This window comes from Tamandua tetradactyla, chromosome 9 (assembly GCF_023851605.1).
Source record: "Tamandua tetradactyla isolate mTamTet1 chromosome 9, mTamTet1.pri, whole genome shotgun sequence".
NCBI lineage: Eukaryota > Metazoa > Chordata > Mammalia > Pilosa > Myrmecophagidae > Tamandua > Tamandua tetradactyla.
This window is the reverse complement of record NC_135335.1, coordinates 15,631,221-15,642,487: the sequence shown is the minus strand read 5'-3', so window position 1 is coordinate 15,642,487 and position 11,267 is coordinate 15,631,221.

Below are 11,267 nucleotides of genomic sequence, written 5' to 3'. Positions count from 1 at the left end.
CAAGTCCTGAAATTAAATTTAGTGCCCAAAGTCCCATAACTTATGCTATTTTCATGGTTGCAAGATGCAATTCATCATCTCCCATTAGGCATGCCAACACAGCTCTTTAGGAGCTGACCCTACCCTCTTCTTACCTACCCAAAGACCTCCCCAGGTATGATTCCATAAGATAGAGTTCTGCTGTTTGACTGCTGTGCTGGTTTAAAAGGATGTATGCCCCCTAGAAAAGCCATGTTTTAATCAAAATCCCATTTTATAAAGGTAGAATAATCCCTATTCAATACTGTATGTTTGAAACTGTAATCAGATCATCTCCCTGGATGATGTGATTTAGTCAAGAGTTAAACTGGATTAGGTGATGACATGTCTCCACCCATTTGGGTGGGTCTTGACTGGTTTACTGGAGTCCTATAAAAGAGGAAACATTTTGGAGAATGAGAGATTCAGAGAGAGCAGAGAATGCTGCAGCACCACGAGGCAGAGTCCACAAGCCAGTGACCTTCGGAGATGAAGAAGGAAAACGCCTCCTGGGGAGCTTCATGAAACAGGAAACCAAGAGAAGAAGCTAGCAGATGATCCCATGTTTGCCATGTGCCCTTCCAGATGAGAGAGGAACCCTGACCATGTTCACCATATGCCTTTCCAGATGAAAGAGAAACTCTGTGTTTGCCACGTGCCTTCTCATTTGAGAAACCCTGAACTTCATCGGCCTTCTTGAATCAAGGTATCTTTCCCTGAATGCCTGTGATTGGACATTTCTATAGACATGTTTATTGGGACATTTTCTCGGCCTTAGAATTGTAAACTAGCAACTCATTAAATTCCCCTTTTTAAAAGCCATTCTGTTTCTGGTATATTGCATTCCGGCAGCTAGCAAACTAGAACAACTGCTGACTAATAATTCACTTCAGATGAGCAATAACACTGAAGTGACTTCTGTGGTAAGGACAGAACACTGAACCCTAAAACTATAGGTCTATTTTTATTTTATTGCATGGGCCCACATGCTTACAACAGAAAAGGATATAAACCATTTGTGATATACACCCATCCATTTTTCCGCCATATTTGCAATATCCCCTACTGAGTTTCTTTTCAAATTACAAAGGCAATGGATGTTATTTGTGGGAAACCTGAAAAATACCACCAAATATAAAGAAAGAAAATTAAAATCAGCTGAATCCTACTATAACCACTTGTTAAAATGTACTTGGAAATTTATTGGGTTTTTTGTACATATGTTATATTTCACAATAAAAACAAGTTTTAAAGAAGTGTAAATCTGCACATCAGGATAAGAAAATAAAAAGTCTCATTTTGGCTCAACCCATTTGTCTATTGCTTCAGTTTGCTAAAGCTGATGGAATACAATATACCAGAAATGGATTGACTTTTACAAAGGGAATTTATTAAGTTATAAGTTACAATTTTAAGATCATGGAAATGTCCAAATTAAGGTATCAACAAGAGATTCCTTCACTGAAGAAAGGCCCATAGCATCTGGGTTCCTTTCACACATGGCGACGTCTGCTGGCCCTTCTCTCTTGGGTTGGTTTCAAAATGGCTCTCTCAGTTCCTATGGGTCCTTCTGGCTTCTCCTGGAGCATTTTCTTTCTGAGCTCAATCTCTCCATGAGCTCTCTTAAAGGACTCTAGTAAGTGGATTAAGACCTACTTTGAATGGGTAGGGTCATATCTCCATGAAAATAAACTAATCAAAAGGTCCCACCCAATAATAGGTCTGCACCCACAAGAATGGATTAGAAGAACATGGCTTTTCTGGGGTGTCATTTTGGAAATTCTGAGTTCAAGGTGACCTTGATGAAGTTGTTGGGCTTTTTATTAAACTTTTTTTAAACTGTGAATTATAACATATATTCAAAAAAGCAATAAATTTCCAAGTACATTTTAACAAGTAGTTATAGTACAGATTTTAAAGTTTGTTATAGGTTACAGTTCGACCTTTTCATTTTTTATTTCTAGCTGCTCCCAGACACTGGAGACCATCAGAAATATCAATATAATGATTCAGCAGTCACATTCATTTGTTAAATCCTTTCTTCTCTGTTATGTTCCTCCTTCTCTTTAAATAACGTATATATATATAAGCAATAAATTTCAAAGTACATCACAACAATTAGCTGTAGAACAGATTTCAGAGTTTGGTATGGGTTACAATTCCACAATTTTGTGTTTTTAATTCTAGCTTCTCTAAGGTACTGGAGGCTAAAAGAAATGGCATAATGATTCAGCACTCATACTCATTTGTTAAACCCAACCTTCTCTGTATAATTCCACCATCACCTTTGATCTTTCTCCAACTCTGTAGGGGTATTTGGGCTATGCTCATTCTAACTTTTTCATGTTGGAAGGGGCTGTCAATAATATGGGATAGAGAGATAGAATTAGTTGATGTTCCGGAGAAGCTGGCCCCTCTGCATTTCTGGACTTATCTGGTTTAGGGAACCATCTGGAAGTTATAGGTTTTGGAAAGTTACCCTAATGCATGGAACCTCTGTAGAATCTTTTATAATGCTCTAGGTATTCTTTAGGATTGGCTGCAATTGTTTTGTATGGGGTTTGGCAAGTTATGTTAGGTAGCAATGTCTAACAGAAGTATGCATAGGAGGACCTCTAGTGTAGCCTCTCAACTCTAATTTGAACTCTCTCAGCCACTGATATCTTATTTGTTACCCCCTTTTGGTCAAGGTGGCATTGTTGATCACACAACGCCAGGGTCAGTCTCATCCCTGAAAATCACCTCCAATGCCGCCAGGGAGACTTTCATCCCTGGATGTCATGTCCCTCGTAGTGGGGACGGCAATGGTTTCACTTGCAGAGTTGGGCTTAGAGAGAGTGAGGCCACATCTGAGCAACAAAAGAGGTCCTCTGGAGGTGACTCTCAGGCATACCTATAGATAGGCTAAGCTTCTCCGCTACATACATAAGCTTCATGAGAGCAAGCCTCAAGATCATGGATTTGGCCTATTGATTTGGGTGTCCCTAATGTATGGCACAGCATCAGAGTTTCCTCAGGGGTAAAGCTTAATAGCTCCATAATTTTTCTCCCAACCCTTAAAGGATTTTACCAAATTTTTTTTATTATCTGCTTAATATACTCTGGGATGTATCCAGGCATTATATTAAGCTATATAGAATTAAAGGCTCTCATTCATTTTCTGGGCTCCCTGTATTTGGATTATTTAAATGACCTATCCAAACAGGTTGAGTTAGATTATGTGCTCCAGGAAATTTAGGTTCTAGATATAATAAAACTTTCTTCCTTTCGTCTCAAAGAGTAGGTGAAGTTCTAAAATACAGGCAATGTCTTCCTTACCCCTGTATTCTGAATTGCCTTAATCCCTACCTGATCGGCTTCATTTTTATCTCTAAGCACCACATTATACATATATAAAACAGCCCCTCAAAATCCAGAAATAGCAGTTAACACTCCAGACTAAATCTGACTGCTATCAGAGTTTACAGTGTAGGCCCCCCTAATAAGTTTTATGAAGAAGTTGCTCAAAAACAACCCACAGAGTAGAAATCAGGAGTCTTAGATCTTTTAAAATACCTCATTCATAAAATGCTAGAAGGCTAACAGTGCTATTCCATTGATCCTGAAGGCATAAAAAAGTTTAGCAAGTTTCCCCTAAAGCCATAGGACTATAGTATCTATAATAAACAAGCATCCTAGTTTTTCCTTAAAAAACTATTCTTCAATGCAACTATGCCCACTTAGACAAGCTATATAAATTACAAAGTGTTTAGATCTTGTGTATAATCATGAGCTATATGACTTAGGCCAGAACTTTTTTTTTTTAATTAAATGGTCTAAAAACTTGCACACTGAATACTTTTGCTACTTTCCTTATTTCTCCAAGCATCTCCTGATCTTTTGAAAGGCATGAGTGAGAGATGTCTTCATGTCTTGACTTGTCATTTTCTAACTATATGGTCTTAGGCATATAAACCATTGATCCCTATTTAACCCATTTACTGTGTCTTGGTTGAGTTCCCCAAAAGCAGAACTTCACAAGGGGATTTATGTACAGGTGACTTATAGAAATGTTCTCAGTAAGGGAATGGGAGAAGCAGGACAGGGAAGGTTAAGACAACAAGCAGGATGCTCTTTCAAGCAGAGTCCTAAACTCAGTAGGATCTGCAAGAGAGCTAAAGCATAAATCCTACCTCTAAATTTATCCCGGACTCGGTGAATTGAGCTGAGTTTCCACACTCCACACCACTTAACCATAGTGGTAGACAACACTTTACAAACTCCTAGGCTCAGTTGGGGTCATTAGAAGTCAAAGCACACAAAACTGGGGAAAAGGTACACAGAAATGGTGTGGGGGAGCCAAGGAGATCATCTGCAATAACTAAATGATATGGATAAATACCTCATTGGACTGAAGAACTATATAGACCAACTTTGTTCCAGGCCTCAGACCAAACCGAGCTTCATTTCCCAAATGTTTTGCTTTTAGCAAATAAGTCATAGAAGGCAATCTGTGAATTGGCTGGTCCATTACACTCACCTAGAAATAATATACATCAAAGGAATTTTACCAGTGACCTCTTTGTGCATTATGCTGCAGTAGAGGGCTGTCTGAAAAATCATTCCAAAGAAGAAAACCTAGTGAGACAAGAAGACCTTTTAAGTTGAAATATGTGATGTCAAGGGGGAGTTCTAAAGAAATCGAACAAGAAGTAGATCAAGTCAAAATTTAATATTTTTATACCAAGGCCCATTTACAATAACTGTGAAGAGACTGTTCTAACAAAGAACAGTAAGAAAATGCCAAGTCCTATTTTTGAACCCCAGTGCAACCAGTTAGCATTTATGGAAACAGAAATCACAACTGTTGGATTAAGCATGAAAGAAATACCAGACTAAAAACAAGGGTTTACTCAATTTCTTTTGGAACTTTGCCTTAAAACATTACTACAGCCCGGGGTCACAGGTGAGGCACTTCTAGTTAAAAACCATAACTACAATTTTGTGTTTCTGAATACCTGTCCATTGTGGAGACATCTGAAAGCACTATGTGATGGCTAAATTAAAATCTCCATATTCCTAATACAGTGATAACTTCTGTAAACACATTTGGTGTGTATTTTTCTATTACATATTTTACAAAAATGTCATCAATAATTATTGATACCAATCAAGAGCAGAGGGTTCTCTGCCCAGTGTGCTCAAATGACCAAGTCCTAAGACACTGGGGTTTCAAAGAGAGAAAGAATTTATTCTTAAGTGCAAAGCAGGTGATCAGATGACTATTGGCCAAAAATCTGTCATTCCAAACTACAGTAATTTGGAGAGCTTCATAGGGCAGGTCAACTCTGCAAGTGAAATCATTACCCACCCCTTACATGGGACATGACATCCAGGGGTGAAATTCTCCCTGGTGGCATGGGAGATGACTCCCAGAGATGAGTCTGGTCCTGGCACCATGGGATCAACAATGCCATCCTAACTAAAAGGGGAAAAAAGTGTAACAAATAAGGTATCAGTGGCTAAGAGAGTTCAAATGGAGTCAAGAGGCTACTCTGGAGGTCACTCTTATTCAGGTTTTAGTTAGACATTGCAACCTATCATAACTTGCCAAACCCCAACCAAAATGATACCAGCCAATCCTAAAGAAAACTCAGGGCAATTTCCATGCACTAGGTTAACTTTCCAGAAACCTACAACCTCCAGATTGGTCCTTTGACCTGGATAAGTCATGAAACCTAGAGGGCCCAGACTCTCCCAAACATCAGCTATTTCCATCTCCCTACCCCAAATTATTGACAGCCCCTTCCAACATGAAAAAGTTAGAGGTCATAGTCCAAATACCTCCAAAGAATGGAACAGAAAGATCAAAGGTGATGGTGGAGTTATACAGAGAAGGTAGGGTTTTACAAATGAGTATGACTACTAAATCATTATGCTGATATTTCTTTTAGTCTCCAGTATCTTAGAGCAGCTAGAAGTAAATATCTAAAATTGTAGAATTGTAACCCATAAAAAAACTCTCAAATCTGTTCTAAAACTAATTGTTGCACTGTACTTTGAAATTTACTGCTTTTTTTGTATATGTGTTATTTTTCATTAAAAAGACAAAAACGTCAATTGTGATGCTAAAAAAATATTTATTCCTTCTAGCCTCCAATGTTCTAGAGAAGCTAGAAGGAAAAACCTGAGATGATGGTATGGTGGTCCATGACAAACTCTGGGATCTGTCCTGTAACTATTTGTTGAAGAGTGCTTTGAAAACTATTGCTGTTTTCTTTCTTTGCTTTGTATATATATTATATTATAGAATTTAAAAAGTTTTAAAATATGGGCAAGTTTTAGGATGAATTCAATGGCTCAAGATGATAAAATCAAAGATGATCTAATTATTGCACACGTACAGATTGATTATGTGCTTAGGCACAGAAAGTATGTAAGAAAATGGCAGCCTTATTATGGTGATGGGCATGATTTTTAGTATCTTAATGAGGTATTAAGGTCCCTTATAGGTTAAAGTTTAATACCTTAATGAGGTATTAAGGTCCCTTATAGGTCCCGGCATATGTCAGGCAGGGCAGTTTTGGTTAGATCCAGCTTCATCTAGCAAGACAGTTTCAGAATTTGGGTAGCTTAGTTCTAGGATGACTCAAATTCTTTCATTAATAAACATTAGAGTCTGACTTTGTGATCATAAACCTCTAACCTTGTAAAACAGAATAAGGGTGTACAAGTGAAGGCCGGTCACAAGGGTTTTTCAATCAGAAAATAAAGGCTAAATAGTTATACAATCATTATCAAAGATCAAGGCAGCTGGGCCACTGCTCAGCAACCTCAGGCATTTCCCTTTGGTCATTTTACAACACATGAGAAAGTAAGAGAAGCATCTATATAGTTATTCGGTAATCATAATCATTTGTTAATTCCTAACTTCTCGGTTACATTATCGTTTTTCAACCTGTTAATTTATACAATAAATATTCTCATAAATAAAATATTTCTATGGTTGATTTAATTAAAATATAACATTCAGGGTGGGCCACGGTGGCTCAGCAGGCAGAGTTCTCATCTGCCATGCTGGAGACCTGGGTTCGATTCCCGGTACCTGCCCATGCCAAAAAAATAGATACATATTTATATATGTATATATACAAATTTATATATATATATATAACATTCAATAACATGGTTATTGTCCACTGTGGTTCTACTGCATATACATTATTTTACTCAGGGTTCTATAACTTTTACATAAATTGTATAATATAATTACTAAAAATGCTCCTTCTGTTATTAATTAAAAATATACCCAAAAGTTGTCACTGAGAAATTAGGATTTAAGGAATGATTTTGACTCCTGAATCATATTCCTTTCTGTTTTCTGAGATATTGCGGGAGACAGAGGGGAATATATCTGAAATCCCTAAACTGTATTTCAGCTGCCCAGATACCTGAAATGATTGTAAAAGCCCTTATCTTGTGCCTCTGTGACTGTAAGAACTGTTACTCCTTTTATCTGGTTGTTTCCTTGTAGGGCAAAGGCCCAAATTTGCACAGGACATCTGTAAATCATATCAGCTAGACCCTGCTATTGAAAGATAACCTTTAGCACTGAAGGGATAGCTCTGCTCTCCTCCTTCCAGTTTATGTTCTCCTGTTGAAATTATAATGCTAACACTGTCTCCTTTTCTGCTTTGAACTTGTTATTTGAAATGACCTCATCTCCCCTTGCTAAAATGCTTAAAATCCTTGAATTCCCTAAACTGGAGGAGACAGATTTTGGGCTTTTAGGCTGTCTGCCCTTCTACTGGGTGCCTAGTGATAAACTCTTTCTCTCTTTAAAACCCCAGTTTCTCAGTAACTGGTTACTGAGGGCATCAAGCAAAAGACTCCATGACCTTTGTCCAGTAACAAAGTCACTTCCAAAATGACAGAGTATGGACCTTCTAAAATCCAGCCTCCATAAAACAGCAAGAAAACTGGCAAAAACGGACAACTTCAACTTTTTTAATGCTGTAAATTAATATAGGGCTTGTTAGATAGTTATCTAAGAAGGATTTATTCGATAAAAATGGCTGACTCTCAGAGAGAGCAGTGAGCACTATGGCATTTTAACTTTTCTCTATTCCCATCCCCTTTTCCCAAGAAAACCAATAGTCTCATAAGCAGAGTCGCAGTGAAAACCAGAATCCCAGCAGCCACGGAAAGAACAGTTTGGAGCTCTCCCAAAGCCTCAAAGCCAGACAGATGTCATTATTTGATCTGTCTGGAAGTCCCCTGGAATGCTGGTCTTTACTTGATCTAATTCAGAACACAGTCACTGCAAATAGCCTTTCCCTGAGACTATCGGCCAAATAAAATTAGCAGCAGTTGTTTAACACTGCGGCTGCCTGCGGCAGTGATAACACCTGAAGCAAACAAGTGGCAGACCAAAAATCTACCAAAGAAAGAATGGAGAAGAAAAGTATGAATAGAGAGCTTTAAAAATCTTGAAAATATCCCTGTGAATCTAGAAGGCTATATGCATATGGAGGGCTGCAGGCATGCTCACAAAAGACCTGGGACGGCATTACTCTTTCACTTCTGGCTGATCTTCTCTTCTCTGCCCAATCTGGAAATGAAGTTGAGAAACAACTGTAAACTGCCTGCTGAAGTGTTAAAAGCCCACTGCAACAAGCTCACTCAACTCCAACAGAAAAGAACAAAGTTGGAGCACTCACGTTTACCAATTTCAAAACTTACAAAGCTAGAGTAACCAAGACATTACAGTAATGTAATAAAGATAGACATAAAATGGGATCAATTGAGAATCCAGAAATAAATGCACACATTTAGGGTCAACTGATTTTCTAGGAGGATGCCAAGACGATTCAACTGAAAAAGAATAGACTTTTCAACAAATGATGCTGGGATAGCCAGATACCCACATGCAAAAGAATGAAATTGGGCCCCAACCTCACAAAATATGTACAAATTAACTCAAAATGATGAAAGACCTGTTCATTAGAGCTAAAATTATAAAACTTTTAGAAGAAAAAAGGGTATCAATCTCCTTGACCTTGGATTAGGCAAAAAAAACATTTCTTAGATATAACACCAAAAGTACAAGTAGCAAAAGAAAAAAACAAAAACAGGCAAATTGGGCTTCATCAATATTTAAAATCTTTATGCGAAGAATACTACCAAGAAAGTGAAAAACAACCCACAGAATACTTTCTAATCATATATCTATAAGAGACTTGTACCTAATATAAAGAACTCTTATAATTCAATTATAAAAAGACAAATAACTCAATTAAAAATAGGCAAGATATCTCGTAGACATTTCTCTATGGAAGATTTAAAAATGGCCAATAAATCCATGAAAAGATACTCAACATAATTAGTTATTGATAAAATGGAAATCAAAACCACGAGTCACCACTTCACACCCATAGTATAGCTATAATTAAAAAGATGGGCAATAACAACTGTGGGTAAGAATGAAGAAAAATTGGAACCCTCATACATGGCTGGTGGGAATGTACAATGATATAGCTGCTTAGGAAACAGTTTGACAGTCCTTCAAACAATTAAACATAAAGTTACCATATGACCAGCAATTCTACTCCTAGATATTTACCCAAGAGAACTGAAAACATATGATCTCACAAACACTTGTGCACAAATGTTTGTAGCAACATTATTCATAAAACCAAAAAGGGAAAAAAACCAAATGTCCATCAACTGATGAACAAATAAACAAAATGTGGTATATCTATTAACAGAATATCATTTGGCCATAAAAATGAAGTATTCATATATGCTACAACGTGGATGAACCTTGCAAACTATGCTAAATTGAAGATGTCAGACACAAAAGATCACATATTATATGATTCCATTTATATAAAGTGTCCAGAATAGGCAAATCTATACAGACAGAAATTAGATTAGTGGTGGCCAGGAGCTGGAAAGATGGGGGAAATACTGAATTACTGCTAATAGGTAAGGGCTTTCTTGGCAGGGGTGGAGGGGTGATGAAATATACTGGAATTATATAGTGCAGATGGTTGCACAACTTTGTGAATATACAAAAAAACCACTGAACTGTACACTTAAAAAAATGATCCTCCCTATTCACATCTGCTAGCTAAATTGAGTGTTATGGTCCTGTTTTTTATTTTTAATGCTAACTAATGAAATTCTAGATCCTGTCCTTTAAGCGGCAAATCCTTATAAGTAAAAATAAGTCTAAGACAGAAATGCAGCCATCATGGGGGAGATTCTTCCATGTCATAAAATTTGTTGAAAGAATCCAATGTGATAAATTATTTTTAAAATATTCTTAAGTATGTCATCATTGTTTTTGTGGAGTACAGAAACTGGAGAAATTTTGAAGTTGTCAACAAAATTGATCTACATATAATAATCTGTCCTTGCAACTATACTTTCAAAGAAGTCTTGCAAGACTGAAAATTTTAGAAATGGTTGTCATACCCTAGGAAAATAGACTTTAAAAGAAACCTGTAGTTCTGATTGGCTTTTATACTTGACAGTTGGTTGTCCCAGTAACAGTATTGTGGTTGATTTCTCTGTATTTTACTTAGTATCTCTTATTCAATTGTATAAACGTTTTAGTCCGGTTATTAATCCTTTCACCTTTGTAATTTTTTCTGAATGTCCATAATAAGGCATGCTTTGATATATGGGAAAGGAACATAAAGGCAAAAGTAAAAAAGAAATCAGAAATAGTCAAACTTTTATCTACAATAAAGTCAAAATAGTAAATTTTGTGGATGTGAAGGGCATATTGAAGGAATTAGAATTATTTGTATAAAACACACAAATCTCTAAATGGCTATTTGGGTTATTCTCCACTTAATTTTCGTATAAATGTAATTCTTTTGAATTCATGTTATAAAATCACTGCGTGTTTAAAAAAAAAAAACAAATTCATGTTAAATGCAAAGTCCACTTTTTAATCCTCCACGAAAGGTTACATAGTCTGTTAGAAAATGCAGACTCACTCCCCAGCTCCCCTGCTTTCTCTTGCTACCTCAGTCAAGTCACCTGGACTCATCTTCATGCTAGTTATTAACCACAAAGAAAAACAAAAGATGCAGGAAGACTTACTACCAAGTTCTGCTGGGTATTCAGGGGTCAAAAAATTTCAATCTGACCCAAATGATTTTAAATCTTAAGGATTTTATGAGAAAGGATAATTATAGGCCAGACTCATTCATGGACATAGAAAAATCATAAACAGTATACTAGCAAATCTACCTATT